This window comes from Falco punctatus (assembly GCF_963210335.1).
Source record: "Falco punctatus genome assembly, chromosome: 5".
In the NCBI taxonomy this organism is placed as follows: Eukaryota; Metazoa; Chordata; class Aves; order Falconiformes; family Falconidae; genus Falco; species Falco punctatus.
The window spans coordinates 47237653-47246713 of NC_137584.1; the positions used below are offsets into that span (position 1 = coordinate 47237653).

General features: G+C 46.7%; 1 protein-coding gene across 3 annotated transcripts in view; it reads right to left on the bottom strand.

The window, feature by feature from the left end:
• RGS17 (regulator of G protein signaling 17) overlaps positions 1–7195 on the bottom strand; it is a 75099-nt gene extending 67904 nt beyond the window's left edge. The window contains exon 1 of one of the 3 annotated variants that reach the window (XM_080389156.1): positions 6624–7195. The gene's annotated coding sequence lies outside the window, so the exon portion shown is untranslated. The remainder of the gene's footprint in view (positions 1–6623) is intronic. The other 2 variants (XM_080389154.1, XM_080389155.1) reach the window with 2 other exon arrangements.
• Positions 7196–9061: the final 1866 nt, after the last annotated feature.

Genomic DNA, 9061 nt, shown 5'->3' on the forward strand with positions numbered 1-9061 from the left:
CAATGCTTACCATACAGCTGAGACTCTGATTATTATTATCATCTGGGGTTTTTACATTGTGAAGATCAGCAAGGGTTTATACAAATATTTGGACACATACATAAAATAGTGAAAAAATGCTACAAATTAGACTCCAGATTATCAGATATCAAGCTGTATTGATTAGATTATCAGACCATTATATGACAACTCCATGCCAACACACTAGTTTAAGAGTTAAACATCAAAATAATTTCTGGATATATTTTCAAACCATTCCATCTGAATGATAAAATAACTTATACATCTCATTCCTCTCTTCCCAGACCCATCTTGAAAGCTATGAAGTACCTGATTAATATTTTAGGACTTTGTAATTTCTGAAGATAATAGGACTGGGACATAAAAGTACTTTTTGGACACTGAGTAATTAGGACCACACTTCCCACCTACATTCATTATAAGAAAGCTACTTGTGAAGCCCTTGTACAGGAAGTTATTACTCACTGTTCTTGATTTTCATATGATGCAAATCATTGACAAGTCAGCATCTGTACTACCCAAAGGTCTGGTGCAATGTGAGTATCGGAGAGCATGTACTGCCTGAAGTTCTGTCATAACAAGATGGATTGGATAAGAAATTCCTTACTCCAGAAGGTTGCTCTCTATTATATGTATGATAAACAGTAACAATGGTATTAAAAATTTACTATATATTTCTTCTCTGTAAGGGTGGTGAGGCACTGGAACAGGTTTCCCAGATGTGAATGCCCCATCCCTGGAAGTGTTCAAGGCCACGTTGGATGGGGCTTTGAGCAACCTGGTCTAGTGGGAGGGGTCCCTGCCCATGGCAGGGGGGTTGGAACTAGCTGATCTTTAAGGTCCCTTCCAACCCAAATCATCCCATGATTCTACGATTTCCCTCTAACTTAGGCTTTTAGGACATCAGTGTGCATATAGTGATAGTAGCCGGCCAGTGGTACTGTGAGAAAGGTAAGGACTTCCTGCAGCTCCTTGCTGCGGCTGCGATACCCCTGGGACACATTGCCTCTTGGGGGTGCCCAGTGTTTCGAGCTCTCTCGTTTGAAAGCTGTCTGAACTACAGTAGGCATAAAAATGCTGTGCCAAGGATAGCATGAGAGCCTTCATGTATGATTCCTGTGGTTTAATTGCCTTATCTCATAAGATTATTTTACTGTAACTGACAAGAGTTGCTTTTAAATGAAGACATTGTTACAGCATACCACAGCACAGCAAAACAGCACAGCAAAGCCATATTCAGCCTTCCTAAAACAGTAAGACCAAGTCTTGCTTGGACTCGCACTTAACTAAAACTACAGAGCAAGGTGGCTTTTACAGCAGGGAGCCGTGACAGAGCGGCAGTCTTCCTTTAAAGGCAGCATCACTCTGGTATACTCTCTGCTAGTCTGTAAGTATAGAGTTAGGGCTATACAGAGTGGTCCAGCTTCCAATCTCTCTCGCATTTCACCAAGCACAGAGCTGGCATCACTGGAGAGAGCAGCCAAGCTGCTTTAAGTGAAGCTGCTTTGGTAGCAGAAGCTGCATATCTGTGTTAATGCATCACTCACTAATTTACTCCCTCTCTCGCTGAAGAAACTAGGCTAGATGTATAGTATTTTTGCATGCAGAAAGATTATACAGTGCAGATGTAGTGTTTAAGATGTCTGAGTGTCTTTAAGTAATAATGCTTGGCTTTAGGATTTAAGATTTTATTTATTTTTTGTTTCTATTCCACCTCCCCACCTGTTATTCCCCACATACATTCTGTCTAGAAATGTACTGATTTCTAAGAACATACTACCATTTGCTTACAAAGTAAATAATGTATGAAAAATTCGATTGTATGAAAGGTAAGAAGCATTTAATTCATATTTTATAAACAAGGAACTTAAAGGCAAAGCTGTCACTCAAAAGTTACATGAAGATATGACAGAATCAACCTTGCAATACTTTTATTCTTTTTTTAAAATTTAAGCCCAGATTCATTAATATACCAGAACAGCACAAATTATTCAAAGCATACCCATCATTCAAAATGAGTTTACATCTATTTTGCATCACTGCAGCAGTGCAAAACAGATAAAGCATGCTAGGGAATCAAGCCCCTGTGTTGGTTTGGAGGACCCATGTTTATTCAAGGCGCAAGTTAGATGGTGGCTGGGCAGGAGAAGCAGCGCAGGCCCCGAGTTCAGCTGTTTGTGTGCTTCTAAGCGTTCCCCTAGGTTTTTTGCCACCGTCACACTGCATGGCTGCTTCCTTTGTGCATGTTAAGAGACAGCAGCAGCGCTAAGGGAAACCTTCTGAGAGCAGATACTCAACTTCGAGTCGAAACAGAAAATCTTTGCAGAAAAGATCTCTCTGAACTGGTTAACCTGCTGGAGGACTGGAGTCAGATGTGCATGCAGCTCCCTGTCTCAGACCCACTATAGCCAAGACCTGAAGAGGTGCTGAGCTGAAGGGCTGAGCTCCTTTGGAGGGTGCAGTAAGCCCCCCAGGAGTCAGCAGTGAAGCTACTACTCACACAAGCCTACTTGCAGCCTGTATAGTTATAGACATTAGCTACAATCATTAATAGATAAACTTAATTACAACTTCATCTATTAATTTGTTTTTATACCCTACGCACAAGCTTTTAATTACTTAACAATATGGAAAGTTTGATTGCATTACTTCATTATTAAGACTACTTAGGAGAAAGAATAAGCCAACAGAAATGCCAAATTTCTTGAAGGATTTATTTTTTAACTAATTTTAACTCAAGCCAATTAGCACATGAATTTTATGTTCTTAAAAAACTTGTTCTGTGTGCACAGAGTAAGCACTACAAGTATGGTTAGGATGTATTTTTCATTAAAAAAGCTGAAGCTGAGACCTTGGTACAAGTGCAAAATAAATCTCTACCTGACATCATGGAGACATGATCAGGAGGAAGCTAATGGAACTGTGATGAACATCTCTGTAAGAGCTAATACTGTATCACGTAGTACACTTCTAGCACAGTCCTAAGTACCTCCATATGTTTCATAGTTACAGGCAAGCGTGTGAAGCATACAAGAAAGAAAGTGCTAATTTAAAAGATACTAGGATTGTAAAATTTATTCAAGCTAACATATTTTCTGTGAAGGGAATTTTATAGATTATATATATATATATATATATATATATATATATATATGGTTTGCCACAGATATATATACACACACATATATAAACACATATATGCCACTCATAAGTGGAAAATCATTCCCATATTTAGTTTGAAACTGGCTTAAGTCTGAGACTGGCTGACGTCCCTCCTATCCTGTCTTCATAATGATACCACTCAGCCTCTTCTTCTTCTAGTCTTTAGGGAGATGCTGATTACTGCATCTGAGGTTCCCAGCGTTTTATTTTTTGTGAAGGATTTCACAACTCACGTGGGTTTCTACTGTTCTCCACTTGTCCACATTCTGCTGTGGATTGCATTGCTCCAAATTGTGTCTGCTGCTGATTTCAAACTCTGAGAACTTCTGGGTCTTTGGGTCCAGGCTGTGCTTTTGTGGTTCTTTGGTCTCTTATTCCTCTATTATTTTTGTGAGGAAATCAAAGCAGGGCTGAGGTGAGATCGGGGGAGCTTTCTGCAATGTTGGTCTGATCAGTACTAGTGCTCCTCATGCATGATGTGAACTAAGTAGTACTCTTGGGGAGAAGAACTTCTGTCACAGCTCCTTCCAGATCAGTTAGATTTTATGGGGCATTTAAACTTTACTTTTGCAACTATGCTCATCCTTATAATGAACAATCATACAGAGCAATTAAAAGTGATGCTAATTCAGTGGTACCGAGTTCATAGATATATGCCCCTTGACATATAACTTGCACTTTTTATTTAGTGTACTTCTTGGAAATGAAGAATTGCAGTTTGAAAATAAAACATTTCATCTTCTTTTCAGGGTAGGTAGAAAACTGTATTAGCATAGGGAATTTTTCACCTAGTTGTCAGACAGATTTCAATTCAAATCAATAGAGCAGGGAGTTAATTTTCAACAGACAGCTTTTCAGTAGCCTTCTTGAAATGAGTTCATGGGTTCAGGGCAATTCTTTATGCACAAACATCCATGTTGCATAACAAGAAAAAGCATGACTATTCTTATCTGTAGATTTCAATGTAAAAACCGAGGAGTGCATATGGCTTTACACCCCTAGGCAGAACTCTCAACTCAGTGACAAATAAAATGAAGGGACTTGAACTGCCAGTGCTGTACCTGCTCTGGTGTGAGAGGACACTCCGAGTGCTTTGTACAGACACAGTATGTGCTCCTTGTCACATAAGAAAGCTAAGGAGCACTGAATGAAATTATCAGGCAGCAGGTTCACAGCAAACAAAAGGAAGTACTTTTTCACACAAAACATAATTAAATTGTGGTGCTCACTGCCACAGAATGTGGTTGAGACCAAGGTATAAATGCATGAAAAAAAAAAGGGAGTAGAGAAATTCAAGGGCTTATTAAATATGATGATCTGGGAGTAAACCCCAGTTTAAGAAATCCCTGTACTACAGTTTGCTGGAACTTGAAAGGATATACCAGGAAAAGATTGCTGTATACCAATCCTGTTTCTTCCGTTTTTCTCCCTTCAGCATCTGCTAATGACTGTAGTCAGAGCCAGGATATTGGACTAGATGTTCAACTCACTATAGCAATTTTTTTGATCGTATGCTTTTAATCAAATTACGTTCTTATTTTGGCTACTTAAAAGGATCCAAGGCCCTGATGGAAAAGGCATTTAAATGTCTAATGCTCGTGTATTTTAGGGAGGTAAGTACTTGTGCGTATCATAGCCTTTGCATCTTAGGCCGTAAACTTATTGGGGTGGGGCACATGTATATTTTATTAGGATTTGCTTATTGTGGATATGAACTAAAATAAAACTACACATTTGACAAAAGTGGTAACAATGTGTAACACTGTTTCTCTGTAACGGTTAAATAATTTGTTTGCCTAATGGCTTGTGCCACAGGAAAATTTCCTACTGATTTACGTAAGGATGATGACACCAGCATCCACTGATATGAAAAAGAATTAACTTCCTTTGTAGAACTCCCCACACTTGCAATGCATGAATATAACATTTGTAGAAAGCTATTTATCACCTGTTACCCATAACAGTATTGCCAGACGATACGAAACTTGCTTACATTTACCTAGCAGGGTATTCGAGATTTCATCCATTTTGCAAAAGCATCTGGCTGCAAACCTATGACACACATTGGTGAAAATCCAGATAGAGGACTGAAGAAACCAAATACCGAAAATCCTCAATTTTACCCCTGCCAGTGCTAAGCCTGACGTGCGGGTAAGGTTTCCTCCTAAATCAACAAGAGGTAGCTGTCAATTGTGCAACACGGGGCTGACAGCTGAAGCAGCCAGGCAAGCCCCGCTGTAACTGCGGGCGGGTGCATCCCAAGGCGAGGTGAAGAACCGCAGGAGCCGCACACGGCGGGCTGCGGGCGCCGGGCAGCATTACCGCATCCCCGCAGCACCGGCGGCGGCGGCAGCGGGTGTTTCCCCGGGCTCAGGGAAGCCCCGCGCTGCTCGGGGCCCGGCGCCGCGCTGTCCCGCGCCCCCCGGCACCGGCACCGGGGGCAGCCCCTGCCCCGCCGGACCCGCCCGGCCACCTGCCCCCCCGCCGGCATTTCCCGGGGAGGGGTGGGAGGAGGCCGGGGCAGCGGGATGGCGGTGCCGCAGGGCTCGGCGGGCGGGGGAGGCTGGGTGCGCCGGTGCCCGCGGTGGGGGCGGCCCCGCCACCTCCCCCGGCCGCCACGGCGGGGGGTCCCTGGCCCCGGCCCGGCCCTGTGGGGGTAGCCGAGAAAGGGGGAGGGGGGGAGGGAGGGACAGAAAAGCAACTCTCGCTCTTAGAGCAACGACTCCTTCGTTCACCCTCACCTTCCGCTGGCTCCTCGAATTAAAATAATAACAACAACAATAATTACAACATCCACCCCCCCACCCCACCCACCCCCCCGCAGAGCAGACCCGCGTTACGGGGAGGGGAAGGTCAAGAGGAAAGGCAGGGGGAGCGCTGCCTCATCTACGAGCCGGCGGCTGTCACACCGCCAGCCCATGCTTCCCCGGGGGCGGCCCGGTCCCTCCCCCTCCCGGGCTGGGCAGCATCGCCCGGCGCGGCGGATGCCCCGTGGCATCGCCCGGCTGAGCCGCGGCACCCCCGGCACGGAGCGCGGGGGGCGGGGAGGGCGCGGGCGGGCAGCGCGCGGCGGCACCGCTCCCCACCCCTTTGTGGACCGCAGGCAGGGAGACACAGGGGCATACAGACACAGGGGCACACAGACACAGGGGCACACAGACACACACACGCCCCTTGCAGCCTCCGCAGCCGCCCGTTGTTACACGCGCGCACACACGCTGACACACGGCCCGTCCCCCCGGTGAATGCATTTTCTGTTGCACCCCACCGCCCTCCATCCATCCTCCCTCCCGCCTACCTCCTCTTCCTCCCCTCGTTCGGTTGGTGTCCCCCCCGCCGTGTCGTGTCCGTCCACCCCCCCACCCCGTGCATCACTATAAAGCAGACATTTTGATGCCGTTTATCACGGTTCAGGCTGAAATAACCGCGGAGCGCCTTACCCACCCCCGCCCGGCTGCGTGCAGTTGGCGCTGAGCGATCCCGGGAAGGGCTGCGGCGGCTCGTCCCTAGCGGAGCTGCTCTGCTGCCATCCGCCCAACTTCAGCACCCAGCCGGCGGGCGGAGGGAGGCGGCGGCAGGCAGGGAGGCAGGGAGGGAGGGAGGCAGGGAGGGAGGCAGGGCGGGCGAGAGGGCGGTGGAGAAGGGAGGGCGGGAGGGTGCGAGGAGCGGCGCGGCGGCGGGAGCCTCGCACATGCGCTCTGCCAGCGGCGGCGGAGCCCGGCGGCAGCGGGGGTTTCCCCGCTCGGCCCGGGCCCGTTGAGTCACGGCGCGCCCCGGCCCGGAGCTCCCCGGGGAGGCGGGAGGGAGCGGCTCGGCCAGGCTGCGCCGCAGGTCCCGGGGTCCCCGCCGGCGCGGCGGGCGGGGGTCCCGGTGGGCTGCCCCGCGGCGGGCGGGGGTCCCGGGGCGCTGCTCCGCGGCGGGCGGCAGCGCGGCAGCACCGAGCCCGTGGCCTGGGAGTGTGTCGCCGAAGGAGCGGTGCGCCGCGGCCGTCAGAAGCGAAACGCCGGCATTGCTGGGCTCCTGCTTGCTTTTATTCTCGTCCCCACATCGGTATGTCCAAATAGAAGACAAAAAAAAAAGGGGAAAAAAACCCCCAAACGTGTATAAACCACTGTCTAACGCCTCGTTGTCCTCCTGCCGCCGAGAGGAGGCAGGGATTTAGCAGCCCACTAAACTTTTTGATATCGGGCACCCGAGGCAGGATGCCAAAGTAAGGAACCAGCATGGATCTGTTGGTTGCCACCATAATAATCAAGCTCGGGATGTTCTAAAAATCTGACTCTGAATCCTAAGTCCTGCCAGGTCTTGCCAGCGAGTTTGTCCCAGCTTTCCAAACTCCACTTTCCAAATTTCGGCTCAACAGAGAACATTATTTAGCATCCCTGCTGCCCCTTAACAATCTGGAGCCTAATCCACCTCAAGGCTATGGCACTGGAAAAATACATATTTGGCATCCAGATCCCATCAAATCATGCCATAAATCCAGAAATGTTTGTATCTCCAGAGAGAGAGCACATTGCTGCATTTACCACTCCGCCACAGCAACCTGGCAAGGTGGTACAAAAAGGCACAAGGCTGGGTTAAGGTGGTGCTGTGCCTTGCCAATGACCCGTATTAATTCTCTTCACAAAACTGGTCTAGACACCTGTGTATCCCATCTAGATCTCAAAGTGGAATGCTGCCAACCCTAAAGCCAAAACAGTGTGTATGTCAGTAAGGCTGAAATTAAAAGGATTGGAAGCAGCCCAGAACAGCTAACTTGCGTGAGAGCCGTAAGAGCATAGGAACATCAAAACGATCTCAGCTCCCAGGAACCTGTATTCAGAACATAACTGATTTAACAACATGGCAGTAGCAGTCACGGCTGCATGGCTTACTTTTTGACTTCTGGGACAGAAGCTTCCAAGTATGGATCATAAGGACCAAGGTGAGTGTTAACCCCCCTGAAAGTCACTCCTCATGAAACCATCACTTCTATTTGGGTCTGATCCTGATGGTCATGGAGGAGAAGTCTGACAACTTGAGGACATAACTCTTCTTGATACTGAAGGTTATCGGCTAACCGAAGACACTTGTATCACTGATTTTATATCACGTTCTGTCCAAGCAAAATCTTTGCAGTCTGTGTCCTCTTACAGTTGCTCCTACCTTATCACCTTTTCCCTGGCAAACATCCCTCTCTGCTCCTTCTGTACACTAACAGACCTATCTCAAATTATTCAGCTAATTTAAAATAGTTAAACTAAGAGCAACTGATACTTAGCATGATGTTTAAGATTTCATTTAAGGCTTGAAGAAGAGCTTGAGGGTCTCAAAAAATATTTTTCCAACTATCCCCAGTGTCCGAATAAAAATGCTACCTACACATAGTCTTGCCCTCAGAAAATCAGGCCAGTTTTAGTTAGATACCTAAATAAAGACGTAGCTGTAACTCCAAGTTAAATATCTGAGTACACTGCAATTTGGAAGTCTTTATAGAAACTGAGCTTACATCCCTTTCTTTAGAAACAGTGCTCAAAAGAGTATTAAAAAAGATAAAATGTATTTATGAAGTGTTAACAGTGTTTTTATTTGTTAATTGCAATGCTTAAAATATTGCTTGGGTATCTTTCTACAGCTTGAAAGAGCATCGGCTCTATTCCAAGGCCTCAATTCAGAAAAGCCTCCATGTTTAGGAAATAGTCTTAAGACTTGTTTAACTTCAAGCTCAAATGTTGGAGCTTATTGACTCCATGCTGAAGACAGTAAGCCTTCGGTACCTGCTTAATATTAGGAAGACAGTTCAACTCTGACCGAAGCTGTGAAACTGATCAAAGCAAGTTTCTTCTAGAGATTTGGTAGGTGTAGAGAAAGTATATTCAGATGTTCAGACTAAAAG